A 27,754-nucleotide genomic window follows, 5' to 3' on the forward strand; every position below is an offset into this window, starting at 1 on the left:
TATAATCTGTATATCTATATAAATACAAATATAAATGCATGCATACATATACGTATATGCATACATATGCATGTTATTTACATGAAAGTTTTAAAAAAAAACTCATAAAAGCAAAGCTAAAAAGCCACCTCATTACAAACAGAATGGCTTTAACTTAAACAAGGGCGAGATCTATTGCATTTTCAATGCTTGTTTACTTTGGTTCCATCAAGAAGGCATTCAGATGTGTCACACATTTGCCATGAATTCTGAATGTTAGCACTCTAGTTGCTCATTAGATCACTGTAGCAAAGCTACTGCTCACCAGGGAAGTCTGCTGCTGGTATTCAAAGTGCATATTTCAGTCTGCATGTCAGAATTGTTTTAATGAAATAGAAGAGGATTTGAGAAGTCACTCAAAATGTGCCCTAATTTTTCTTTCTGAAGCACTAATCAGACTTTCTATGGCTAAATGAACCCCCTCATTTTGTTCCTTTTTAAATTAAATGTTTTCAGACTTACCACTTCATTCCAATCAAGATGGCTTCTGGTGTGCCATACTTGTGTCATAAGTAAGACTGTTAGCGCTCTAGTTCTTCTTTCGAACACTCTGGGACATTCTGTCATTGGGCTATACTTGGGCTACATCTGGGTGATATTTGGGCTACATTTAGGCTCTTTTGTCTCTGGTGGCCATCTTGGGAGACTGCATGTCAGAATGTTTTAATGAAATTGAAGAGGATTTGAGAAGTCACTCAAAATGTGCCCTAATTTTTCTTTCTGCAGCACTAATCATACTTTCTATGGCAAAATATACCCCCTCATGTTATTCCTTTTTAAATTGAATGTTTCAAGAGTTACCACTTTATTCCAATCAAGATGGCTTCTGGTATGCCATACCTTTGTAATAAGTAGGACTGTTAGCGCTCTAGTTGTTCTTTACAACACTCTGAGACATTCTGTCATTGGGCTATACTTGAGCTACATCTGGGTGATATTTGGACTACATTTGGGCTCTTTTGTCTCTGGTGGCCATCTTGGGAGACTGCATGTCAGAATGTTTTGATGAAATAGAAGAGGATTTGAGAAGTCACTCAAAATGTGCCCTAATTTGTCTTTCTGCAGCACCAATAATACTTTCTATGGCAAAATATACCCCCTCATTTTGTTCCTTTTTAAATTAAATGTTTTAAGAGTTACCACTTTATTCCAATCAAGATGGCTTCAGGTGTGCTATACCTTTGTAATAAGTAGGACTGTTAGCGCTCTATTGTTCTTTAGAACACTCTAGGAGGCTGCAGTAGAACACAAAGGAATCAACTGACAGTCTCTGTCCTTATTGGATGTACATTGTTTACTGAGAATGTCAGACTTCATTCTCACATGACTGAGAAAGATAATGTGAATTTACAGAAAATATGCTTTCAGTTTAGCTTATATATCCCCATCCAAACCACTTTGGGAAAAGCAGGAGATAATAGTTTTCTTTCAAACATGATTCTTGATATCACAGCAGAAGGTTTTGTCACATGGTAAAATCACCTTAGAACACACCACAATTCCTAAAATGAGTATGGTACCATCAACAAATGATTTATAATGTAACTAAAGTCCTAAAACCCTCTATTAACTACAATGCTTTTTAATGAGGTGCTATCATGTATATTGGTCCCAAGAAGGCTGCCAACACTTCTTGGATGAAGTGCTGACAGCCAATCAGATCAGATGTGTGGTTAGGCTCCGCCCAGATATATATGTGTTTTTTAAGTTAATTTTCATAAACACCACTGGAGCAATTTTCACCAAACATAGCAAAGGCACATCTGCGTACCAGTCCCTACAATTTTGAAAAGTTTGGCGTTATTCCGTTCAGCGGTTCAGGCTGTAGACTTGTCAGACCGTCCTATGGAAATTAACATGGGGAAAACACGTTTTGGGACCCCCTTTTTTCTCAGCCCCACTTCACGAATCCCCCCGAAACTTTCAGGGAAGGAGCGGAGTGGAGCTGGCCAAAATTTTAGAAAATTACACACAAATTCCTCAACCGGCGCCAAAGGTATTCCCAATAGAATGTTGCGGATTTCCTTAGGTAACTAATCCTAACTATATATACCTACTGGCTATCGCCAGTAGGTAATATATATATACATACACACATATATATATATATATACATACACACATATATATATTACCTACTGGCGGTCGCCAGTAGGTATATATAGTTAGGATTTTTTCTCTATGGGATTTTTGAAAATTCTATGTCTAATAACTTTGGCGTTTGTGGACGGAATTGGCTGAAATTTTCAGGAAAATGGCACATTTTGTTTCTGAGCAGCCCCTGAAAATTTGGGGGGGGTTCGTCAAGGGGGGGGCCAAGAAAAAAGGGGGGTCCCAAAACGCGTTTTTCCCATGTTAATTTCCATAGGGCGGTTGGCCTCACTTTTAGCTCGAACGGCTGAATTGATTTGCATGAAACTTGGCAAAATTGTAGAGACTGTTAGCCCGATGTGCCTTTGCTAGGTCTCAATATATGTGCTCCAGTGGATTTTGATAAATTAAATAAATTGTTTTTTTGCATGGGGAGCGCCCGGTACGCTTTTGTGCAATGGGGGGTGGTAATCTAAATGATGAGGGGGGGGGGGGCAATCGTTCAAAGCACATCAGCGTGCATAAACACAAAAATGTTTTTATCCACCAGGTATTTGACTTATCTCTCTGAGATGCATTCCCTTGTGTTTCGGCAATGGTAGTCTGTTCATTACATAGATCGCCCGAGGGTGGTAGTACAGACCGCGCGTAGGAAAGGGTCAAAAGCCAGGGGTATAGGAGTATGTAACAAGCGAGCCATTTAATTGAAAAAACTAAACGTGACAAACGGTTGCAGGATCAGTGAAGGTTGATTTTATAATTGAAAGTATAACAGGATCAGTTACAATAAAATCGTCCATACGCACACAATGGGCGAGTATCATGGGTAACATTATTTCGAAGCTTTATTAATACAATAATCAATAATGAAAAATCGACATCAAAAGGGTTGTCTGTATTCCCAGTCAGTACCCTTCCCCGCCCGCCATGTGCATAAAGACCGCATACATCCCCCATAACATCAAGGCTAAGTAACTAGAACGTCATAAGGAGATGCAAGTCGCTCCCATACTGGCGCCATTTTGGTCGAGGCCAGGCAGGTTCAGAGTATAGTTCAATGTCTCCAATAAGTAGCGGCAGGACCAGAATCCCTTTCGGCAGTTCTGGCTTCATCATTACGAGCACTAGAAAACAAGACATTCTGGGCAATACCACCCTTGACGCAGCTCTTTATTCCTCAAGATGGTGTCTTTCAAAAGCCAGGGGTATAGGAGTATGTAACAAGCGAGCCATTTAATTGAAAAAACTAAACGTGACAAACGGTTGTAGGATCAGTGAAGGTTGATTTTTTTAATTGAAAGTATAACAGGATCAGTTACAATAAAATCGTCCATACGCACACCATGGGCGAGTATCATGGGTTACATTACTTCGAAGCTTTATTAATACAATAATCAATAATGAAAAAACTAAACGTGATAAACGGCTGTAGGATCAGTGAAGGTTGATTTTTTAATTGAAAGTATAACAGGATCAGTTACAATAAAATTGTCCATATGCACACCATGGGCGAGTATCATGGGTTACATTACTTCGAAGCTTTATTAATACAATAATCAATAATGAAAAATTTACATCAATAGGGTTGTCCGTATTCCCAGTCAGTACCCTTCCCCGCCCGCCATGTACACAAAGACCGCATACATCCCCCATAACGTCAAGGCTAAGTAACTAGAACGTCATAAGGAGTTGCAAGTCGCTCCCATACTGGCGTCATTTTGGTCGAGGCCAGGCAGGTCCAGAGTATAGTTTAATGTCTCCAATAAGTAGCAGCAGGACCAGAATTACATTTATGAAGAATGTTGAAGAGTAGTGTGTTGAAAATCTGAAGCCATCGTTCTACAAACTCTCAACCAGCCTTGGATGGAAAATCCTGAAGAATGTACAAACTGAAAACCAGTTTTTGTCTGCATAGCATCAGCAGCAACACTTGAGTCAGCTTTGTGTGAAGCCGCCATCTTGATCCAATCAATACCGTCCCCTTGCACACATTCAGGGACCAGGCCTCAGGACGTGTCTTCAGATCAAACGGATTGTGGGACAAGGTCCAGAATGGAAGAGTCACCAAAAGGCAAAAAGTTCCGCCGGACCCTGGGAGCCGGCCGCCTATGTCGGGGTCGATCTCAGGCCACACCAGGGCAACAAGACTTGGGGAGGGGGCAGGAGCCAAGCGCCCCCTCCCAGTCAGCGCTACCACACCGCCCCTCGGGGGCCTCCGTCAAGCGGTTCAGGGAGGCACCGCAGGCAGCGGTTCTTCAGATCAGTGGCTCTCACCGGCAAGGCTCCCCTCCGTTAGCAGCGATCGTTGGCGCTGTGGTTGCGGCCGGAGGCCCCGCCTAGTCAACGCCCCGGCCTCTCCATGTCGTAGGCCGCTAGAGTGGGCGCAACTCTGCTGGACGAGCGAGAAATACCGTCCCCCTGCACACATTCAGGGACCAGGCCGCATTGCGAGGGCACCGCAGGACGTGTCTTCAGGTCAAATGGATTGTGGGACAAGGTCCAGAATGGAAGAGTCGCTGTACCGCAAGAGTGGGTGAAATTTAGCCGGATGGCGGGTGAGACGCTGTAATAGCAAGAGCAGGCGCAAATCAGCTGGCCGAGAGAGACTTGGGGAGGGGGCAGGAGCTAAGCGCCCTCTCCCAGTCCGCGCCACCACACCGCCCCTGGGGGGCCTCCGTCAAGCTGTTCAGGGAGGCACCGCAGGCAGCCGGTCTTCAGATCAGTGGCTCTCACCAGCAAGGCTCCCCTCCGTCAGCAGCAATCGTTGGCGCTGTGGTTGCGGCCGGAGGCCCCGCCTAGTCAACGCCCCGGCCTCTCCATGTCGTAGGCTGCAAGAGTGGTCGCAACTCAGCTGGCCGAGCGAGACTTGGGGAGGGGGCAGGAGCCAAGCGCCCCCTCCCAGTCCGCGCCACCACACCGCCCCTCGGGGGCCTCCGTCAAGCGGCTCAGTGAGGCACCGCAGGCAGCGGTTCTTCAGATCACAACAGAGTCTCATGCTTGATCGATTGAGCTGGCCGAATCAGGCAACAAGAAGGTGTAGGGGGGGCACCTCTTGCTCAACCACCACCTGAGGAGGTGGTACTCTCTTCCTAGGAGGTGGTGGTGGTGGTGGGGATGCACCAGCTGAAGCTACAACACTTGCTATTGCTAAGTGATGAAAAAAGGTCTTCCTCTCACAAAGATGAAAGTCAGAGTGAGGCAACAAGGAGGGGTTTTCATCATTTGGGACAAAAAATAGTTCTCAACCAATGAAACGTGATATTTTTAGGTCACATGACCTAGCCTTACATCATTAGGAACCCAAAAGTGAAATGAACCAATGAAAAGTTTTATTAACAAGTCACATGACCTGTTATGCTTACGTTACGCGCTCCGCACCGCGCCCCGGATCGCTTCTGGGAAGCTGCGCTTCGCGCCTCGCGCACCGGAGCACTTCCGGGTGCGCTAACGCGGCGCGTCATATGACAGAAGGAACAGGCAACAAGAACCATCAGTCAAAGAGGGGAGGGCAAGTTCTTCTCTACCGGGTCACGTTGGGGCTTCACCGGAACTGATCGAATTGGTAGTCTACAGTGTTTCTGGATGTTTCAGACTGAAGCTGGCGTCAGCATGAGAGCATTCCGTGGCTACGTCGTGGCCATTCCGCGAGCAATCAGGGCAGTCGCTCCCCACCGGAAGTCTGCGGGAGTCGGGGGCCCCGGTGACTCTTGTAGAATCTTTAAGGCTGAGGGGACGCTTTTGGGAATGGGGCCCATGCCCTAGCAGTCAAGCGTCCGAGTTCCAGGGTTGCCCAGAGCCATCCTTGCAGGCCAGGCCCAAGTCTGTGGAGCCGACCGCCATTTCCTGAGCTCCGTGGCAGCCGCCTGTCGCTGTACCACAAGAGTGGGTGCAATTCATCCGGATGGCGGGTGAGACGCTGTAATAACAAGAGCAGGCGCAATTCAGCTGGCCGAGCGAGGCCCTGTGCCGCAGGAGCGGGCGCAACTCAGGTGGCCGAGTGAAGCGCTGGGGTGTAGCTGAGAAACCTCCACCTGGGGAGGTGGGGGAGGCTCGTTCGCGCCGCCTCTCCCTTCCAGTGCACCCCACGCCGTCTCCTGGCGCAGGTATATGTGATGGTTGGACCAGGGCACCGCAGGACGTGTCTTCAGTTCAAACGGATTGTGGGACAAGGTCCAGAATGGAAGAGTCACCAAAAGGCAACAAGTTCCGCCTGACCCCGGGAGCCGACCGCCTATGTCGGGGCGATCTCAGGCCACACCAGGAAACAAGACTTGGGGAGGGGGCAGGAGCCAAGCGCCCCCTCCCAGTCCGCGCCATCACACCGCCCCTCGGGGGCCTCCGTCAAGCGGCTCAGTGAGGCACCGCAGGCAGCGGTTCTTCAGATCACAACAGAGTCTCATGCTCGATCGATTGAGCTGGCCGAATCAGGCAACAAGAAGGTGTGGGGGGGGCACCTCTTGCTCAACCACCACCTGAGGAGGTGGTACTCTCTTCCTAGGAGGTGGTGGTGGTGGTGGGGATGCACCAGCTGAAGCTACAACACTTGCTATTGCTAAGTGATGAAAAAAGGTCTTCCTCTCACAAAGATGAAAGTCAGAGTGAGGAAACAAGGAGGGGTTTTCATCATTTGGGACAAAAAATAGTTCTCAACCAATGAAACGTGATATTTTTAGGTCACATGACCTAGCCTTACATCATTAGGGACCCAAAAGTGAAATGAACCATTGAAAAGTTTTATTAACAAGTCACATGACCTGTTATGCTTACGTTACGCGCTCCGCACCACGCCCCGGATCGCTTCTGGGAAGCTGCGCTTCGCGCCTCGCGCACCGGAGCACTTCCGGGTGCGCTAACGCGGCGCGTCATATGACAGAAGGGACAGGCAACAAGAACCATCAGTCAAAGAGGGGAGGGCAAGTTCTTCTCTACCGGGTCACGTTGGGGCTCCACCGGAACTGATCGAATTGGTAGTCTACAGTGTTTCTGGATGTTTCAGACTGAAGCTGGCGTCAGCATGAGAGCATTCCGTGGCTACGTCGTGGCCATTCCGCGAGCAATCATGGCAGTCGCTCCCCACCGGAAGTCTGCAGGAGTCGGGGGCCCCGGTGACTCTTGTAGAATCTTCAAGGCTGAGGGGACGCTTTTGGGAATGGGGCCCATGCCCTAGCAGTCAAGCGTCAGAGTTCCAGGGTTGCCCAGAGCCATCCTTGCAGGCCAGGCCCAAGTCTGTGGAGTCGACCGCCATTTCCTGAGCTCCGTGGCAGCCGCCTGTCGCTGTACCACAAGAGTGGGTGCAATTCATCCGGATAGCGGGTGAGACGCTGTAATAACAAGAGCAGGCGCAATTCAGCTGGCCGAGCGAGGCCCTGTGCCGCAGGAGTGGGCGCAACTCAGGTGGCCGCGTGAAGCGCTGGGGTGTAGCTGAGAAACCTCCACCTGGGGAGGTGGGGGAGGCTTGTTCGCGCCGCCTCTCCCTTCCAGTGCACCCCACGCCGTCTCCTGGCGCAGGTATATGTGATGGTTGGACCAGGGCACCGCAGGACGTGTCTTCAGGTCAAACGAATTGTGGGACAAGGTCCAGAATGGAAGAGTCACCAAAAGGCAACAAGTTCCGCCTGACCCCGGGAGCCGACCGCCTATGTCGGGGTGATCTCAGGCCACACCAGGAAACAAGACTTGGGGAGGGGGCAGGAGTCAAGCGCCCCCTCCGAGTCCACGCCAGCACACCTCCCCTCGGGGGCCTCCGTCAAGCGGCTCAGGGAGGCACCGCAGGCAGCGGTTCATCAGATCAGTGGCTGTCACCGGCAAGGCTCCCCTCGTCAGCAGCGATCGTTGGTGCTGTGGTTGCGGCCGGAGGCCCCGCCTAGTCAACGCCCCGGCCTCTCCATCTCGTAGGCCGCAGAGTAGTCGGGGAGAAATCCCGGGAACGGCGGCATGCATTTGGATCGATGTTGCAGCAGGCTGCCATGTAAATAGTTATTTAATAAAACGTTTTACCCTGTTACTTTGCTGGTGTATTGTATATATTTATAATATTTGCATAGGGTTTGTCGTTGTTTTGGGTGGGGTGGGCGGCGGAGCCGAGCTGTCTTGCAGCCATCATGGCGTCGAGCTCAGTTCCTCTCACTAGTTTCATATTTCTCATGAGGGGTTGTTCCTAATGTTCCTATTTTAGCGAGGTCAAAAAGAGATCCCATTAGTGGCCTACTGATTTTGCTTGATTCCTTTTGTTTTTTCTAACGATTTTTCACTATCTGCAAAGACTAAACAGAGTATTGCGACTCTGTGCTTGTTTGTAAATAGAGAATGAACCAAAGAGAACCAATTCCAAAACAGTAAATGCTTGGATAACCATCATTCAAATGGAGAGGGAAGCAGGCACGACGGATTACAACGGGGGCGAAGGCCTGCGTTACCTACCCTTCACTATCTGCAAAGAGAGAATACTCCTAAAAGAAAAGAGGGGGAGGGGCAGCGTTCAAAGCACATCAGCGTGCATAGACACAAAAATGTTTTTAACCTACCACGTACTTGACATTTTACAGCTTTTGATATTTGCTATTAAAAAACCATTGAAATTCACTGAAAAAACCATAGGTTATAGACCATATATAGTTAGGAATTAGCATTTACACAACCTTGAAAATTTACTGAAAAAACCATGGGTTATAGACCATATATAGTTAGGAATTCGCATTTACAAAACCTTGAAAATTCACTGAAAAAACCATGGGTTATAGACCATATATAGTTAGGAATTAGCATTTACAAAACCTTGAAAATTCACTGAAAAACCATAGGTTATAGACCTTATTTTACTCACACAAAACTACTGAAATTCCATATATAGTTAGTTGCACTAACTATATATCGCGCACCCGCAATCTACTGCTGATGATGTCACATATTACATCATTCATGACATGGTCAGTGACATCACTGATGACATCACTGATGACAACTCGAATGACATCACTGACAACATCACTGATAACGTCATTCATGTGATAATACAATGAATCTGTTCAGACTCTAATATAACCTAAGATACACTCAGTGTAAACAGACTCACAGATTGTCACTCATCCATAGAGTTACTCATACACCTAGTCAGTCATGCAAAGAATCAATCACACCTCTATTTCCTCAACTATACAGTTATACACCTTACTTACTGAAACTTATTCTAACACTTATTTACTCTCTTATACAATAACTGATACAAGTTTTCAATGATCCATGCAGCCACTCACACATTCACTAGCCATTATACACAGTAATGTATATATGTTAACTCTCACATGTACTGTGTTTTACATATGTACTTACTTTGACATATAGCACTGAGATATCCATTCACTCACCAATACACTCATGCACACAGTCAACCACCCATACAGCTGTTTCCACATGCAGATTTGAACCCATACATTTAGTGAATCAACTGTTCACACATCTATGCACAGAGTCACACACCTCCCAGCCTCCCACACACACACACACACTCACTCTCCCATACAAATACTTGGGCAACCAATCAATAACACATATAGTTACTCATATAGCTACTGATCAACACATACAGCAGTTTACAGAACAACAGACATAATGATGCACAAATTAAGACAGTTTAGTCACTAACCCATGCACTCAGTAAGACACATTTAATCACTCTCTCATACAGTCTGTCATGCATCTACTAAATCCTTCATCCAGACACTTATACATCCACTCATTCTTCAAAATGTAAGACATATTTTAACTTTACAGAAACATACAGTCACTGGATGATGTCATCAGTGATGTCATTTTATTTGTGATCAGGGATGTCATTTGAGATGTCATCAGTGATGTCATCAGTGATGTCACTGACCATGTCATGAATGATGTAATATGTGACATCATCAGCAGTGGATTGCGAGTGCGCGATATATAGTTAGTGACACTAACTATATATGGAATTTCAATGGTTTTGTGTGAGTAAAATAAGGTTTTGTAAATGCTAATTCCTAACTATATATGGTCTATAACCCATGTTTTTTTCAGTGAATTTTCAAGGTTTTGTAAATGCTGATTCCTAACTATATATGGTCTATAACCTATGGTTTTTTCAGTGAATATATATACATTACCTACTGGCGGTCGCCAGTAGGTATATATAGTTAGGATTTTTTCTCTATGGGACTTTTGAAAATTCTAGGTCTAATAACTTTTGCGTTTGTGGACGGAATCGGCTGAAATTCTCAGGAAAATGGCACATTTTGATTCTGAGCAGCCCCTGAAAATTTGGGGGGGTTTCGTCAAGGGGGGGGCGAGAAAAAAGGGGGGGGCCCAAAACACGTTTTTAACATTGAGTTTTCCATATGGCGTTTGGCCTCACTTTTAGCTCGAACGGCTGAATGGATTTGCACGAAACTTGGCAAAATTGTAGGGACTGTTAGCCCGATGTGCCTTTGCTGGGTCTCAATATATGTGCTCTAGTGGATTTTGAGAAATTAACGTTTAAAAAAACAGATCTACCTGTGACAGCGTCCCGGGTAGCGATCCGGTTCGCGTACTTTTCGTATAACGGAACTGTGCGTAGCGAAGCTGATTGGCTCTCCGGTGTCTGTCAACATTCTAAACAGTCCGGAGCGGCCGCCATCTTGTCTCTCGGTAGGATCGAAAGACAAGAGGAGGAGAAAAAAGAAGGGGGAATTTAATGAAAGGGGGCAAGGTAGACCCTTCTTGACCCCCTAGGAATGATGTTGGGGTTATTAAAGGGTCCCGTGGGGCAAATAAAAAAATATTGATTTTTTGCGGTAGAAGCGCTTTCCGGTTCGCGAACCGGGCAGTGAACTGGGACGCGAAACGGGAATTCGCCATTTTGTGTTTCGATTTAATTAATTTACAAGATGGAGGAAAAACAATGTGAGAAATGGGTATAAGGGGGTACGGGAGACGTATCCTGACCCCCTATGTTTTCTGAGGGTGGCTGAGGATGCTCATATATGTTGATACTTGTCTTCCAGCGGCTGCGCGTGAGCGTTTTTTTTTTTTTTTTGCTGCGTGACGTCTGTTAACGTTCGATTCGAAGGAAATCTGGAAGTGTTGACCGCCATTTTGACACTGCGAGTAAATATATTGTTAAAAATAATTGTTATAAATTAATTCGTATTGATAAACATTGTCTGCGCCATCTTCCTTTTTTTCCAATGCCACACTTTTGTCGTGCACGGCACCCATTTTAGATGCCTTTACCAGACCCACTCTCTGCACGCCGCCGATCCTCAGTATGGCTCCCCACCCTCCCAAGCATCTCCCCCACGCACTGGTCACCCCCGCTCTCTGTCTTATGCATGGGCCATAAACCTCCCCCCATCTGCGCTGCTCTTCCCTGAGAATCACACCCTGTGCCCGCCCGACACCACCCATCACCCTATTCACTACCGCACCCTCTGACATTCCTCTTCCTTTGTGTCTGATTGTCCAGGCCGGTCCCAGGCTATCACCTAGCCCTGCGGATGTAGTTTATGGCCTCAACTGTAAAGAATCACCCCTCTTCAAAGGAGTTACAGTAGATCAAGGCCCCCACCCAATGAGATCCGTCACACCACACGCATTCCTACTATCTGATAACCATTCTGTATTGTGATTGGGGAGGGGATTCTCACTGTGAGGGTGTGTGGGACCGAGCCTGAAGCGGAAGATTCATCAAAGTCTTCACAATTATGTGTCACATAAAAAATATATAGCACTCCAACAAAGTAGTAGGATTATAACACTTTAAAAACGTATAAATATATACAACGCAACAAAAACAGTAAACACGTTAAAACATTTTTTTTTAAACAGAAGCAACAATGGTCAGTAGTGGTCTGTTGTGCGAATAGTCCGAAGGCAGCACAACGTGCTGAGTTCTGGACGGCACCCAGGTGATGTCCTTTACTTGCCGCACTGGTTTTGGTATCCTACAATGCTGCTCCGAAAAACGGCGTAGGGCGCCCCAGGGGGGGGGGGGGGGGCGGCGTGAACGGGCCTCCCCAGGTGGAGGCTCGTCTTCTGTAGTGGGGCGCCCCTTTACCGTTTCAGTTGCCATTCCGCCCGCTTTTGCTACACTGTGCATCATCCGCCATTCAGCTGTTTACCGCCTGCTCTTGCGGCTACAGCGTCTCGCTCACCATGTAGTTGAGTTGCGCCCACTCTTGCGGTGCAGCGATAGGCGGCTGCCACAGGACTCTTAAAATGGCGGCCGGCTCTTCGGATTTGGGCCTGGTCCACTAAAATGGCCCTGGGACACCTTGGAACTCTGATGCTTGTTTGCTAGGGCTTGGGCCCCATTCTCTAAAGCGTCCCCTCAGCCTTGAAGATTCAACAAAAGTCTTGGGGGCCCCCGACTCCCGCAGGCTTCCGGTGGGGAGCGGCTGCCATGATTGCTTGCGGAATGGCCACGATGGAGCTACGAGATGGTGTTGCTCTCATGCTGACGCCAGCTTCAGTCTGAAACATCCAGAAACACTGTAGACTATCAATTCGATGAGTTCCGGTGGAGCCCCAACGTGACCCGGTAGGGAAGAACTTGCCCTCCCCTTTTTTGAGTGATGGTTCTTGTTGCCTGTCCCCTCTGTTGTCATCTAACGGAACCTTTTTGGATTGCCGAGTGAGAAAAAAAAAGGTGGGTCTTTCATCGTTTGGGAAAAAAAACTGTTTTAATCCCATGAAAAGTGTTATTTTTAGGTCATATGATCAAGCATTTCATCATTAGGAAACCAAAAGTAAAATGAACCAATGAAAAGTTTTATAAACAAGTCACATGACCTGTTATGCGGCTTTGGGCTATAAAAAGCCTACAAAATCAGTTGGACTGTGAGGCGGCGTCAGTAGCGGACCGATGTGCGAATAGGCCGAAGGCAGCACAACGCGCCGAGATCCGGATGGCACCGAGGTGGTGTCCAGCAAGTTGCCGCACTGGTGTGGTCATCCTACAATGCTGCGCCGAAAGACGGCGTGTGGTGCCCGGGGGGGGGGAGGCGGTGCGAACTGGCCTCTCCCACCTCGCACAACGCGCCGAGATCCGGATGGCACCGAGGTGGTGTCCAGCAAGTTGCCGCACTGGTGTGGCCATCCTACAATGCTGCGCCGAAAGACGGCGTGGGGTGCCCGGGGGGGGGGGGGGGGGGGAGGCGGTGCGAACTGGCCTCTCCCACCGTCCAGCTGAGTTGCGGTCACTCTAGCTGCTACAGTACACCGAAGGCAGCACAACGCGCCGAGATCCGGATGGCACCAAGGTGGTATCCAGCAAGTTGCCTCACTGGTGTGGCCATCCTACAATGCTGCGCCGAAAGACGGCGTGGGGTGCCCGGGGGGGGAGGCGGTGTGAACTGGCCTCTCCCACCTCCCCAGGTGGAGGCACCTCATCTGCAGTGGGGCGCCTCTTAGCGTTTCACTCGCCGTCCAGCTGAGTTGCGGTCACTCTTGCTGCTACAGTACGCCGAAGGCAGCACAACGTGCCGAGATCCGGATGGCACCGAGGTGGTGTCCAGCAAGTTGCCGCACTGGTGTGGCCATCCTACAATGCTGCGCCGAAAGACAGCGTGTCCAGCTGAGTTGCGGTCACTCTTGCTGCTACAGTACGCCGAAGGCAGCACAACGCGCCGAGATCCGGATGGCACCGAGGTGGTGTCCAGCAAGTTGCCGCACTGGTGTGGCCATCCTACAATGCTGCGCAGAAAGACGGCATGTCCAGCTGAGTTTCTCCCGCTCTTGCGGTACAGTGACTCGAACGCGCCGAGATCCGGATGGCACCGAGGTGGTGTCCAGCAAGTTTCACTGGTGTGGCCATCCTACTATGCTTTCCCCAGAAAGACGGCATGGGGTGCCTGGGGGGGGGGGGGACGAAGCGCAAACGGGCCTCTCCCTCCTCCCCAGGTGGAGGCACCTCATCTGCAGTGGGGTGCCTCTTAGCCTTTCACTCGCCTTTCAGCTGAGTTCCGCCCGCTTTTGGGGTACAGTGACTCACCCGCCATCTAGCTGAATTGCGGCTATTCTTGTGGTGCAGCGATATCCGGCTGCAACAAGACTCTCAAAATGGCGGCCAGCTCTTTGGATTTGGGCCTGGTCCACTAAAATGGCTCTGGGACACCTTGGAACTCGGATGCTTGCCTGCTAGGGCATGGGCCCAATTCACGAAAGCGTCCCCTCTTTTGACTGATTGTTCTTGTTGCCTATTTCTTCTGTTGTCATTTAACGGAACATTTTTGGACTGCCAAAAATGGTTTTGGTCCGACCGCTGGTTGGTGGAGACATTTTGACTATATCCTGGACCTGCCCGGCCTCGCCTAAAATGGCGCCGGTATAAAAGGGACTCGTAACTCCTTGTTGTGTACTGGTTGCCCAACCTTGATATCACGAGATACGTATGCAGTTTTGAAGCACATAGCGGGCGGGGACGAGAATTGATTGAACATTTTGACATCCCTATTGATATTAAGTTCTGATGTGTTATTGATTATTGTACTATTGAAAGTTCGAATTAACGTCACCCATGGTACTTGCCCGCAAATGTATATCTAGATAATTTTATTGTAACTGGCCCTGTCGTACTTTAATTATAAAATGTACGTCCACCGATTCCGCAAATATTAGACACCTTAGTTCTTGCAATCTAATGGGTCGCCCATTACGTTCTTCTACAGTGTAAATGTGCCCTCATCATATACGATTCCAGTTTGCTCCGTGGCCGGCCCACGTGGTTATAGGCCCGTATTTGTATACTGACATTTTCACAATAAAGGTTTTTAAAAAAAACACATGGTAGTAGTACCTACATTGGTAAAGTTTTGAATAATAGCCACTGTTTTCGAATCAGTAAAAGGCAAGTGAAATAAAGCAGTCTAATTAAATGACTGTTAAAAGGTATAATACGCAGGAACGCAGTAAAGATAAATGGTCAAGGGCTGTTGTGTTTTCTACTCCTGCAACATAAAGTGATCGATAAGAATCTGATATTCATGCCTATCAGCGACTAAGACAGCAGGCCGAGCCTCTTTTGCTCAACGGCTCCCTCATGGGACGAAGAAACGCCCTTTTTCTCAAAAAAGGAATATTTTACTTGCAGGACAGTTGTAAATTTCCTGGGAAAATACATTAGCCTGGAACATTGTTAGTGATAAACTGTAAATGCATCTGGGTCCTTTGCTTTACAAGTCAGAGTGAGAAAAAAAAGGTGGGGCTTTCATCATTTGGGAAAAAAAAATGTTCGAAAGCAATGAAAAGCGTTATTTTTAGGTCATATGACCAAGCCTATCATCATTAGAATAACAAAAGTAAAATGAACCAATGAAAAGTTTTATTAACAAGTCACATGACCTGTTATGCTTACGTTACGCACTGCGCGCCGCGCTCTGGATCGTTTCCGGGAAGCTGCGCCTTGCGCACCGGAGCACTTCCGGGTGCGCTAACACGGCGCGTCATATGATGCAATATGCGACAACGCAGGTCCAGAATATAGTCAAAATTTCTCCACCAACCAGCGGTCGGAATACAACCCCTTTCAGCAGTCCAAAAAGTTCTGTTAAATGACAAGAGAAGGGACAGGCAACAAGAACAATCAGTCAAAGAGGGGAGGGCAAGTTCTTCTCTACCGGGTCACGTTCGGCTCCACCGAACTGATCGGATTGGTAGTCTACAGTGTTTCTGGATGTTTCAGATTGAAGCTGGCGTCAGCATGAGAGCACCCAATTCAAAAACAGTAAATGCTTGGATAACTATCAATCAAATGGAGAGGGAAGCAGGCACGACGGGTTACAACGGGGCAAAGGCTTACGTTACCTACCCTTCACTATCTGCAAAGAGAGAATACTCCTAAAAGAAAAGAGGAGGGGGGGGGAAGTGGGGGGGCAGCGTTCAAAGCACATCAGCGTGCATAAATACGAAAATGTTTTTACCTACCACGTACTTGACATTTTACAGCTTTTGATATTTGCTATTAAAAAACCATTGAAATTCACTGAAAAAACCATAGGTTAGAGACCATATATAGTTAGGAATTAGCATTTAAAAAACCTTGAAAATTCACTGAAAAAACAATAGGTTAAAGACCATATATAGTTAGGGATTAGCATTTACAAAACCTTAATTTACTCGCACAAAACCATTGAAATTCGCATATATAGTTAGTTGCAATAACTATATATCGCGCACCTGCAATCCACTGCTGATGATGTCACATATTACATCATTCATGACATGGTCAGTGACATCACTGATGACATCACTGATGACATTTCAAATGACATCACTGATGACATCTCAAATGACATCACTGATGACATCTCATTTGACATTACTGATCACATCACTGATAATATCATTCATGTGATAATACGATGAACCTCTTCAGACTCTAATATAACCTTAGATACAATCAGTGTAAACAGACACTCACAGATTGTCACTCATCCATGGAGTTACTCATACATCTAGTCAGTCATGAAAAGAATCAATCACTCCTCCATTTCCTCAACTATACAGTTATACACACCTTACTAATTCAAACATATTCTAGCACATATGTACTCTCCTATACAATCCCTGATACAAGTTCACAATGATTCATACAGCCACTCTCACATTCACTGGCTCTTATGCACAGTTATTTATATATGTCAACTCTCACATGTACTGTGTTTTACTTATGTACTTACTTTGACATGTAGCACTGAGATATCCATTCACTCACCAATACACTCATGCACACAGTCAACTGCCCATACAGCTGTTTCCACATGCACGTTTGAACCCATACATCTAGTGAATCAACTGCTCACACATCTATGCACAGAGTCATACACCTCCCAGCCACCCACACACATACTCATTCTCCCATACAAATACTTGGGCAACCAATCAATAACCCATATAGTTACTCATATAGCTACTGATTAACACATGCAGCAGTTTACAGAACAACAGACATAATGATGCACAAATTAAGACAGTTAAGTCACTAACCCATGCACTCAGTGAGACACATTTAATCACTCACTCATACAGTCAGTCACGCACCTACTAAATCCTTCATCCAGACACTTCTACATCCACTCATTCTTCAACATGTAAAACATATTTAAACTTTACAGAAACATACAGTCACTGGATGTTGTCATCAGTGATGTCATTTGAGATGTCATCAGTGATGTCATCAGTGATGTCACTGACCATGTCATGAATGATGTAATATGTGACATCATCAGCAGTGGATTGCGGGTGCGCGATATATAGTTATTGCAACTAACTATATATGCGAATTTCAATGGTTTTGTGCGAGTAAATTAAGGTTTTGTAAATGCTAATCCCTAACTATATATGGTCTATAACCTATTGTTTTTTCAGTGAATATATATATATATATACACATACACACATATATATATATACACACACACACACAGAGCAAGGCAACTCCTTCCGGACTCCTAGGGACCCATGGAGAGTGGTGCACACATAGGCGGAGATAACCGCCAAATTTACTACTTCACTGTAACTTTCACAATCCCCGCGCTCTCAGGAACAACAGACCCAACGTCATATCAGATACACTGCTGTTCATTCACACAACGCATTTTGCCGAAGGGCTTGATCACGCATTGTGTGAATAAACTGCAGTGTATCTGATATGACGTTGGATGTTTTGTTCCTGAGAGCGTGCGGGTTGTGAAAGTTACGGTGAGAAAAAAAAAGAAATATATATATATATGCATACATACATACATACATACATATATATATGTATGAACAAAACATCCAGCTCCCACAAAGTAAACTCCATGGAAGAAGGCACAGGCATGGAGTCGTTCTGAATTTGACATCAATTTAATTAATTATGTCGCCCTCAATCCTAGACACAAGAGACGCGTTTCGGCCTGCACAAAGGCCTTTGCCAATCTAGTTTGGTGCCATTATTCAAACACAATATATAGCCCTTCCCACTGGACCTCATAATGGACATAGAAAACACACTTGTGTGTAAATGATCATCACGGAGCCCAAATAAGTGTGTGCAAAATACAGCTTGGAGTCGGCAACATAACAGGTAAAACAAAACTTAAACATTTTTATAAATATTTCATGAAATCTCTAAAATCAACTGATCGGAAATCCTGTTGAAGCAGACAGCATAAATAATGAACAACACATGTGCATAACATAGCGCCACAGTGGGATTTCTAAAGGCATATAAAGTCTGCAGCCAAACTCTTAATCCTGTGAGGTCTAAATCAAGTTTTATAATTAAAATATACTTAAAAAGTCCATGCTGCCGAACATAGCTGTTACTCCAAAGCATGGGTACTCACAAACTTTCTCTCGGGGGCCAAATTTACAGTTTGGTCTGTGTCCGAGGGCCACATAGGTGGGGGGCGGGGTCAGTGGGGGAGGGGTGGGGCTAGAGCAACAACATAAAACTGACCATCAGGTTGATCACAGGTCCCTGCAGCGGACGCCTTCGTCCACTGAGCCGTCCTGGCATACACACATCTCTCTCTCTTTCTCTCTCGGTCTCCCTCCCTCTCTGTAGCTCTCTCTCCCTCTCTCTAGCTCTCTCTCCCTCTCCCCCTCCCTCTCTCCTGTCTTCCTCTGTCTCACTCTGACTGTCTCACTCTGACTGTCTCACTCCCTCACTCCCACTCTCTCTCCCTCCCTCTCGCCCTCCCTCCCTCTCGCCCTCCCTCTCTCTCGCCCTCCCTCTCTCTCGCCCTCCCTCTCCCTCCCTCTCCCTCCCTCACCCCCTTTCATTCCCTTTCCCTCCCTCTCACTCCATTTCCCTTCCTCTCCCTCCCTCTCACTCCATCTCCATCTCCCTCCCTTTCCCTTCCTCTCCCTCCCTTTCCCTCCCTCTCCCTCACTCTCACTCCCTCTCCGTCTCCCTCCCTTTCACTCCCTCTCTGTCTCCCTCCGTCTCCCTCCCTTTCACTCCCTCTCTGTCTCCCTCCCTTTCCCTCCCTCTCACTACCTCTCCGTCTCCCTCCCTTTCCGTCTCCCTCCCTCTCCCTCCCTTTCCGTCTCCCTCCCTTTCCTTCCCTCTCTATCTCCACCGCACTCCCTCTCCCTCCCTGTCCGTCTCACTCCCTCTCCCTCCCTGTCCGTCTCACTCCCTCTCCCTCCCTGTCCGTCTCACTCCCTCTCCCTCCCTGTCCGTCTCAATCCCTCTCCCTGTCCGTCTCACTCCCTCTCCCTCCCTGTCCGTCTCACTCCCTCTCACTCCCTCCCTCTCACTCACTCCCTCCCTCTCACTCACTCCATCCCTCTCACTCACTCCCTCTCCCACTCCCTCCTACTCACTCCCTCCCACTCACTCCCTCCCACTCCCTCCTACTCACTCCCTCCCACACACTCCCTCCCACTCACTCCTTCCCACTCACTCCCTCCCTCCCACTCCCTCCCTCCCTCCCACTCCCTCCCTCCCACTCACTCCCTCCCTCCCACTCACTCCCTCCCACTCCCTCCCTCTCACTCCCACTCCCACTCCCTCCCACTCCATCCCTCCAACTCACTCCTTCCCACTCACTCCCTCCCTCCCACTCACTCCATCCCTCCCACTCCATCCCTCCCACTCCATCCCTCCCACTCCATCCCTCCCACTCCACTCCCTCCCGCCCACTCACTCACTCCTTCCCACTCACTCCTTCCCACTCACTCCTTCCCACTCACTCCATCCCACTCACTCCCTCCCACTCACTCCTTCCCACTCACTCCCTCCCTCCCACTCCATCCCTCCCTCCCACTCCCTCCCTCCCACTCACTCCTTCCCACTCACTCCCTCCCTCCCACTCACTCCCTCCCACTCCCTCCCTCTCACTCCCACTCCCACTCCCTCCCACTCCATCCCTCCAACTCACTCCTTCCCACTCACTCCCTCCCTCCCACTCACTCCATCCCTCCCACTCCATCCCTCCCACTCCATCCCTCCCACTCCATCCCTTCCACTCCATCCCTCCCACTCCACTCCCTCCCGCCCACTCACTCACTCCTTCCCACTCACTCCTTCCCACTCACTCCTTCCCACTCACTCCTTCCCACTCACTCCTTCCCACTCACTCCTTCCCACTCACTCCTTCCCGCTCACTCCTTCCCACTCACTCCTTCCCACTCACTCCCTCCCACTCACTCCCTCCCACTCACTCCTTCCCACTCACTCCTACTCACTCCCTCCTTCCCACTCCCTCCTTCCCACTCCCTCCTTCCCACTCACTCACTCCATCCCTCTCTCACTCCATCCCACTCACTCCATCCCTCTCACTCACTCCATCCCTCTCACTCACTCCATCCCTCTCACTCACTCCATCCTTCTCACTCACTCCATCCTTCTCACTCACTCACTCCATCCTTCTCACTCACTCCATCCCACTCACTCACTCCATCCCTCCCACTCACTCCATCCCTCCCACTCACTCCATCCCACTCACTCACTCCATCCCACTCACTCACTCCATCCCACTCACTCACTCCATCCCACTCACTCACTCCATCCCACTCACTCCCTCTCCCTCTCCCTCCCTCCCACTCACTCCCTCCCACTCACTCCATCCCTCCCACTCCATCCTTCCCACTCACTCACTCCTTCCCACTCACTCCTTCCCACTCACTCCATCCCACTCACTCCATCCCTCCCACTCCATCCCTCTCACTCCATCCCTCTCACTCACTCCATCCCTCTCACTCACTCCATCCCTCTCACTCACTCCATCCCTCTCACTCACTCCATCCCTCTCACTCACTCCATCCCTCTCACTCACTCCATCCCTCTCACTCACTCCATCCCTCTCACTCACTCCATCCCACTCACTCCCACTCAATCACTCACTCCCACTCACTCCATCCCTCTCACTCACTCCCACTCACTCCATCCCTCTCACTCACTCCATCCCTCTCACTCACTCACTCACTCCTACTCACTCTCTCCATCCCTTTCACTCACTCACTCCATCCCTTTCACCCACTCACTCCATCCCTTTCACTCACTCACTCCATCCCTTTCACTCACTCCCACTCACTCACTGCCACTCACTCACTCCCACTCACTCACTCACTCTCACTCACTCCATCCCTCTCACTCACTCCATCCCACTCACTCCCACTCAATCACTCACTCCCACTCACTCCATCCCTCTCACTCACTCCCACTCACTCCATCCCTCTCACTCACTCCATCCCTCTCACTCACTCACTCACTCCTACTCACTCTCTCCATCCCTTTCACTCACTCACTCCATCCCTTTCACCCACTCACTCCATCCCTTTCACTCACTCACTCCATCCCTTTCACTCACTCCCACTCACTCACTGCCACTCACTCACTCCCACTCACTCACTCACACTCACTCACTCACTTTCCCTCTCACTCCCTTCCTTCCTCCCTCCCTCCCACTCCCTCCCTCCCACTTTCTCCCTCTCACTCCCTCCCTCTCACTCCCTCGCTCCCTCCCTCTCACTTCCTTCCTCCCTCCCACTCCCTCCCTCCCACTCCCTCCCTCTCTCCCCCTCCCTCTCTCTCACTCCCACTCACTCACTCACTCCCACTCACTCACTCACTCCCACTCACTCACTCACACTCACTCACTCACTCACTCACTCCAACTCACTCACTGCCACTCACTCACTCCCACTCACTCACTCACACTCACTCACTCACTTCCTCACTCCCACTCCTTCCCTCTCACTCCCTCACTCACTTTCCCTCTCACTCCCTTCCTTCCTCCCTCCCTCCCACTCCCTCCCTCCCACTTTCTCCCTCTCACTCCCTCCCTCTCACTCCCTCGCTCCCTCCCTCTCACTTCCTTCCTCCCTCTCACTCCCTCCCTCCCACTCCCTCCCTCTCTCCCCCTCCCTCTCTCTCACTCCCACTCACTCACTCACTCCCACTCACTCACTCCCACTCACTCACTCACTCCCACTCACTCACTCACTCCCACTCACTCACTCACTCCCACTCACTCACTCACTCCAACTCACTCACTCACTCCAACTCACTCACTCCCACTCACTCACTCACTCACTCCCTCCCACTCACTCCCTATCACTCACTCCTTCCCTATCACTCACTCCCTCATGCTCACTCACTCCCTCTCGCTCACTCACTCACTCTCGCTCACTCACTCCCTCACTCCCTCCCTCTCACTTACTCCTCCCTCTCTCACCCTCCCACCCACCCACTCACTCCCTCTCACTCACTCCTCCCTCTCACTCCCTCCCACTCACTCACTCCCTCCCACTCACTTTCTCTCACTCACTCACTCTCACTCACTCACTCTCACTCACTCCCTCTCACTCACTCCCTCTCACTCACTCCCTCTCACTCACTCCCTCTCACTCACTCCCTCTCACTCACTCCCTCTCACTCACTCCCTCTCACTCACTCCCTCTCACTCACTCCCTCTCACTCTCACTCACTCCCTCTCCATCCCCCTCCCCCTCCCTTTCCCTCCCACTCCCTCTGTCATCTCACCCTGCTTGTGTGCCAGCCGGGGCGCACACACACTCACAGCTGCTCCTGAGCACTTAACAGGTCTTTAAAAGACCCTTTGCATGTTAACGTGGCCTTTGTATTTCACCTCTTCTTGGGCCCCTGCAGCTTTACTCTGGCCATTGCTAGGATCGCCCGGCTGGCAGCTCCCACAGAGCAGCAGAGTCTCTTGCGCTGCTGCAGACACTTAAAATCAAAAATGTAAAACACAGGTATGATGTCTCAGGGGTCTGCGGCCGCCAGGAAAGGCTTGCCGGGCCACCCCAGGCCCGCGGGCTGTACTATGAGTACCCCTGCTCCAAAGTATTAAACACCAGAGTCCCAGGAAGATCACTTGCGCCCAGGGGCGTAGGAGACACTAAAATTCTGGGGGGGACAGGGACAACCTTGTGGATTTTCCATTGAACCTATACAAATCACCACCCGTTAAACAAATACATTCGCATCGTTTTGAAGTGAAATATTGAGAAAAGAAGGCATGTAGTCACAGTTTGCATGTATGCTTTATTGTTGTTTACATTCACATAGTAATCAGACCAAATGTTAAAAAAAAATGTATATGAATCTTGCATCTTCATGCACCAAGCAAAAAAGGATGCTGACTCCGGGTGAGGGCGTCATGGTTGTAAGTGTATTATGGCTTGAAAAGTACCTGCTGCTGCATTCCTGGTCTCCAGAAATTTTCAGGCAACAATAAAAATGTGAAGATAACTTCGGTGATTAATGATCTTTATTGAGAGAGATCAGAGGTCTGGTACTGGAAGTTTTGACTCATGGTAAGGTAGCCACAGTGGGGTAATATGCCTGCTACAAAGATCGTGTACCACGCAGATCACAAAATGCATATAATGTAAATAGGTCAGTGAGTTACTGCTTTTGTCTGAGAGATTCCTTTGCTATTTGCAGTTTATAAGTTAAAATCCTAACACTGAACAGTGAGCTATTAACCGTCATCAAAGAGCTGCATGAAAACTGCAAGGTATAGATTAGAACGTTATGATTTTTACCCAGTCTTTCATTATCCTAAAGTTTGAAAATGGGTTCATTAGGATGGAAATCAATTACGATTATTAAAGAGAACCCCCAACCATGGTATTATGTTTTAAATTCTGGGATTGTGCTTCTCTAGTGTTGCAAAGCCATCTGTGCCCTGGGCACTCCCCAACTTTTTGCTGACTGGTACTGATGGTACCTGACTCTGACTGACCCTGGCCTCTGACTAACCAGGCCCAGGGCCAGTGCTATGTTGAAAGAGACACTTACAAATACAGTAAAAACACCTACATACACTAGGGTGCACTGTGGGTTAGGGTACCTCCATGATTGACATGACCTCTCCTATACGGCCCTAGTACATATTAGGGCATGGGGTTTGAAACTACCTTTAAGTCCCTAGTATATATTAGGGCATAGTGGTTTAGAGGCCAGAACCCCTTCCTACTCTTGCATGTGTGCACTGCTGAAGCCTGAGGTCAGTTTAAAAGCAGATCCGTGTTGGAGGACTGCTTTTAAAATGCAAATTGTGCCCAATCTTGACTTTTGGGTTGAGGCCACTTACAAATTGATAAACTACAATGTTGGGGCATATTAGGTATCCCCAGGGTTTCCCCTAGGTGTCCTAGCGGTCAGGTATCTACAAGGAGGGCTCTTATAAAATGAGTGTTATATGCCCTGGGTTTAGTGAAATTGCACATTTCACTGCCTACATTGTAGTATAGTGCTTCCCAAAATCGGAGCACTGTGAAGTGAGGATCTGCAATATTTTGATATAATCAGAACCCCTAAAGTCTTTCCTATGTATTCTAGGGGTGGGGGTCCTGTAGGTATAAGGAGGATCCTTATACAGGCCCTGGTATTGGAGAAATTGGGCAGTTAATTTTTCCATTGCAGATCCCCAGCCCATAGGCTAACATTGCAAGAGGTTATTGATTAATAACTGGAGAAAGTAAAGCTATACAACTAAGATTAAAGGATTCAGAAGAATGTTAATGATAAATGCAACAATGTGGTATTGTTGAATTTATTCTAAAATGTACAGACAAGAAGTTATAAGATTTTCTTGTCTGCAAGCCACAATTCAGCCCTTAGTGCCCTGCCTTGATTTGCCAGAGGTAAATGGATTAGACTGGCTGTTTGAAGAGGTGATAAATGACCCCTGGAGTTAAGTGGCCTGTCTGAGAGTAGAGGTTGCTGGGCATAGGAACGCCAGAGCCAGGGGGAGTGGTAGTAAACAATGCTCTTCAAGAGAAGGCGACAAGCTGGAAAAATCACTTTCATTTACACCTCTCACACAGCCGGATGGGGTAATTAAGGATGAATTCCCAGATGTAAGGGGAGTGGACCTAGGTATATGAAGCCATCCTGTAGGCTGGTTGAGTTAGTTCTGCTCCCTCTGCTGGATAATCTGCCATGATGAATTTTGGATAAATTATGCTCTCTTTGGGAAAATAATGCCCCACTTTAGAGGATGTGGTCATACCCTGGAGCATTGCCCTGCACCTCATTGGACGGGAGTGTCCTCCTCTTGACCCAGAGAACTTGAAATAAGTATCTGAAAGGGACAACGCCTCTCAGATGATGATGCTTCAAACTTGGGAGAAGAAGGGTCCCTGCTGAGGAGTTTGATTTGAACCAACCAGGCTCTGGACTGAAGATTGTGCCTGTTGCAGAATCTGGAATTACAGTCCTATGGACTACCTTGCTTCAAAAGGACTAAAGAGTGGACTCCCTGCAAGCTGAAGGTTAACAGAGCTAACCTGGCCCACCAAGAATCCCCAGTCTGGAGAACTACCAGTGTATTTGAAAGGGTTTTGTCCAAGTGGATTGTGGTAACTGAAGTCCATTTCAAGGACCATTTTGGAGATTCCAGACCCGTGGAGTAAGTTTTGGACACGTTGAGACCCTTTGGAAAACTTCAGGAAGAAGTTCCAGAGGTTTGGAGAAGTTTGGAGCAACTTTGGTAAAAAGCTCTATAAGTGGACCGACTCACTCTGGCCAGCCTAGCCGACAACCATCAACCATGAGTTGGCCTGCTGCCCAGGTATTTCCGGCTGAAAAGCTCCAGGGGTCCGACTTCCAGAGTTTGATCGGGCATAGGTAGAAACCCAAGCTGGCAAACCATCACCAAATCCGGCCTAGTGAAAAGCATTGAGGGACCCTGCAAGAAAAAGCTCTGCAAACATTTCTAATTCTGAACTTAGAAAAGGTGACAGAGCCAACCATGAGAGCCAAGCCACCCACCATCAACTGTTTGCCAGCCTGCATCCCTAGCTCGTACCACTGGAAAGCTCCGCAGATTGGACTTCAATAAGTTTGACTGGGAGTTTGTTGCAAGACAAGCTGGCGAATCCTCACGGAATCAGGGGTGGCTGAGAGCTTCGACGGACCCCGTGAAGAAAAGCTCCAGAAAAGTTTCTAAGTCAGAAGGTAAAAACTTTGATCGAGACCTACCGCAAGGAGTAGCCCCTGCAGGGTTTCATCGTTGTCGGCCTGAAACTTTGACTTTGAGCAGGTCCAACATGACAAGATGTACCAAAAGGGGATATACGTTTCTATGTGCTATATCGTGCAAAAAATGTAAAGTCATGTTCCCGTTTCCCTGCATTGGATTTTTTAATTTTAAAGAAAAAAATATTTCTTAATTTTATAAATTGGTGTTGGATTTTTATTGTGTTGTGTCTTAATTATTTACTGAATTGGTGTTTTTAAATGCTTTACATACCTGCTAACAGCCAAGCTAGCAAGGGTTGAGCATGAGAATAATTTTCAAAGACTGGTATGGAGCTATATAGTGAGGTAGTATCCTTATTGCCGGGGACAGATATACATTTGCCCCTACTATTAACCCACTTTCCAATATCCAGACCAAGCACTCGTAAACAATACTGTCTACCAGTATGGATGACATGTGACTCCTACACCCTGTAGTTTTATTTAACATTTCTTATACACATATTTACACACCTATGATTGACTGCCTCTGTGTAGTGTGAATGATGTAAAGTGTTGACACTCTGCACTGGTATGAGTGGCGGTATATAACTAATTGAATGCTTCTGAGAGAGTAGGTATGGAGACTTGGGCAGCACTATTTAAGTGTGGTAGTGAGTGAATCTGTGTCAGAGCTGGGTTGTTAAATACCAAGGCTGTCTATCTGATTTCATCTCCTGCCTCCTTTATCCACCAACATACTCTCCCCCCACATGATCTCACTCTTCCAGGTTCCTTCTCATCTTTGTTTTGTCCTTATTCTCTGTTTTCCATATTTCCCTTCCTCCTTCTGCCAACAACTCTTGATGCCTTTCTCTTGTTCAGTTTTACAGTCTGATGGTTTAAATAATGTACCGGTCTCTAACAAAGAATACAGTTCGCCTCACCTGCAGACACCAACTTAAATTAAGCATCATTAGCTTGCAGCCCACAAAGGAAATGCCAGAGTGGCTATTCCGGCCCTTTCTGCATTGTATATCCTTCCTGAAGAGCAGATACACCCTTTTCTCTCCTTTTTGCAAGACGCAAGAATCCTAGCCTTCTCCCTTCCCTATGGAAGGGAGAAGTGTGCATGGCGATCGGTCTCTCCGAGTGCCAGGGAACCGCCCGCCATTGGAATATCGCGGGCAGTAATACAGTCATCAATGGTGGTGCGACTATCAACGATGCGGTGATGTGGCAGTCCCATCACCATTATAATCACCCCCTGAGTTTAATGTGCATGCAAATCCAACATTACCAACCCCTGGTAAGTTGCACTACTAGTGCTGAAAAAGTCCAAAGGAGGTACCAATGACAAGGAGGACTGGCCTCAAGGGTCTTGTGACCTCAGTGACAGAGTCACTGTCGCTCTAGTGTGTGCTTCTTCGTATGCCTGCTCGCAAGACTGGAGATGAACTGCATGGATTGTGGTGGACAGGCCTTCAAGGTTAACCCACACTTGCCACCGTTAGGGTCCACCCGCTGGTGCGAAGACACCAGGGCTTCTAAGGTCTATCGGGCCTTCTAAGGTGTAGCATCGGAATGAGCTCTGTCAGGAGTATGGTCTGGTGGACTGGTCATGAAGGCTGAAAATGGTGCTCCAGTTCCAAATTTGGCAGCTCTGACCAGAGTGCCACATCCTGTCCCCCACTG

General features: G+C 48.1%; 1 protein-coding gene across 1 annotated transcript in view; it reads right to left on the reverse strand.

The window, feature by feature from the left end:
* Positions 1-27,754, reverse strand: part of LOC147698098 (arylsulfatase D-like) — a 723,577-nt gene that overhangs the window by 333,180 nt on the left and 362,643 nt on the right. The window lies entirely within an intron of this gene.

Source organism: Lissotriton vulgaris, chromosome 8 (genome assembly GCF_964263255.1).
Source record: "Lissotriton vulgaris chromosome 8, aLisVul1.2, whole genome shotgun sequence".
In the NCBI taxonomy this organism is placed as follows: Eukaryota; Metazoa; Chordata; class Amphibia; order Caudata; family Salamandridae; genus Lissotriton; species Lissotriton vulgaris.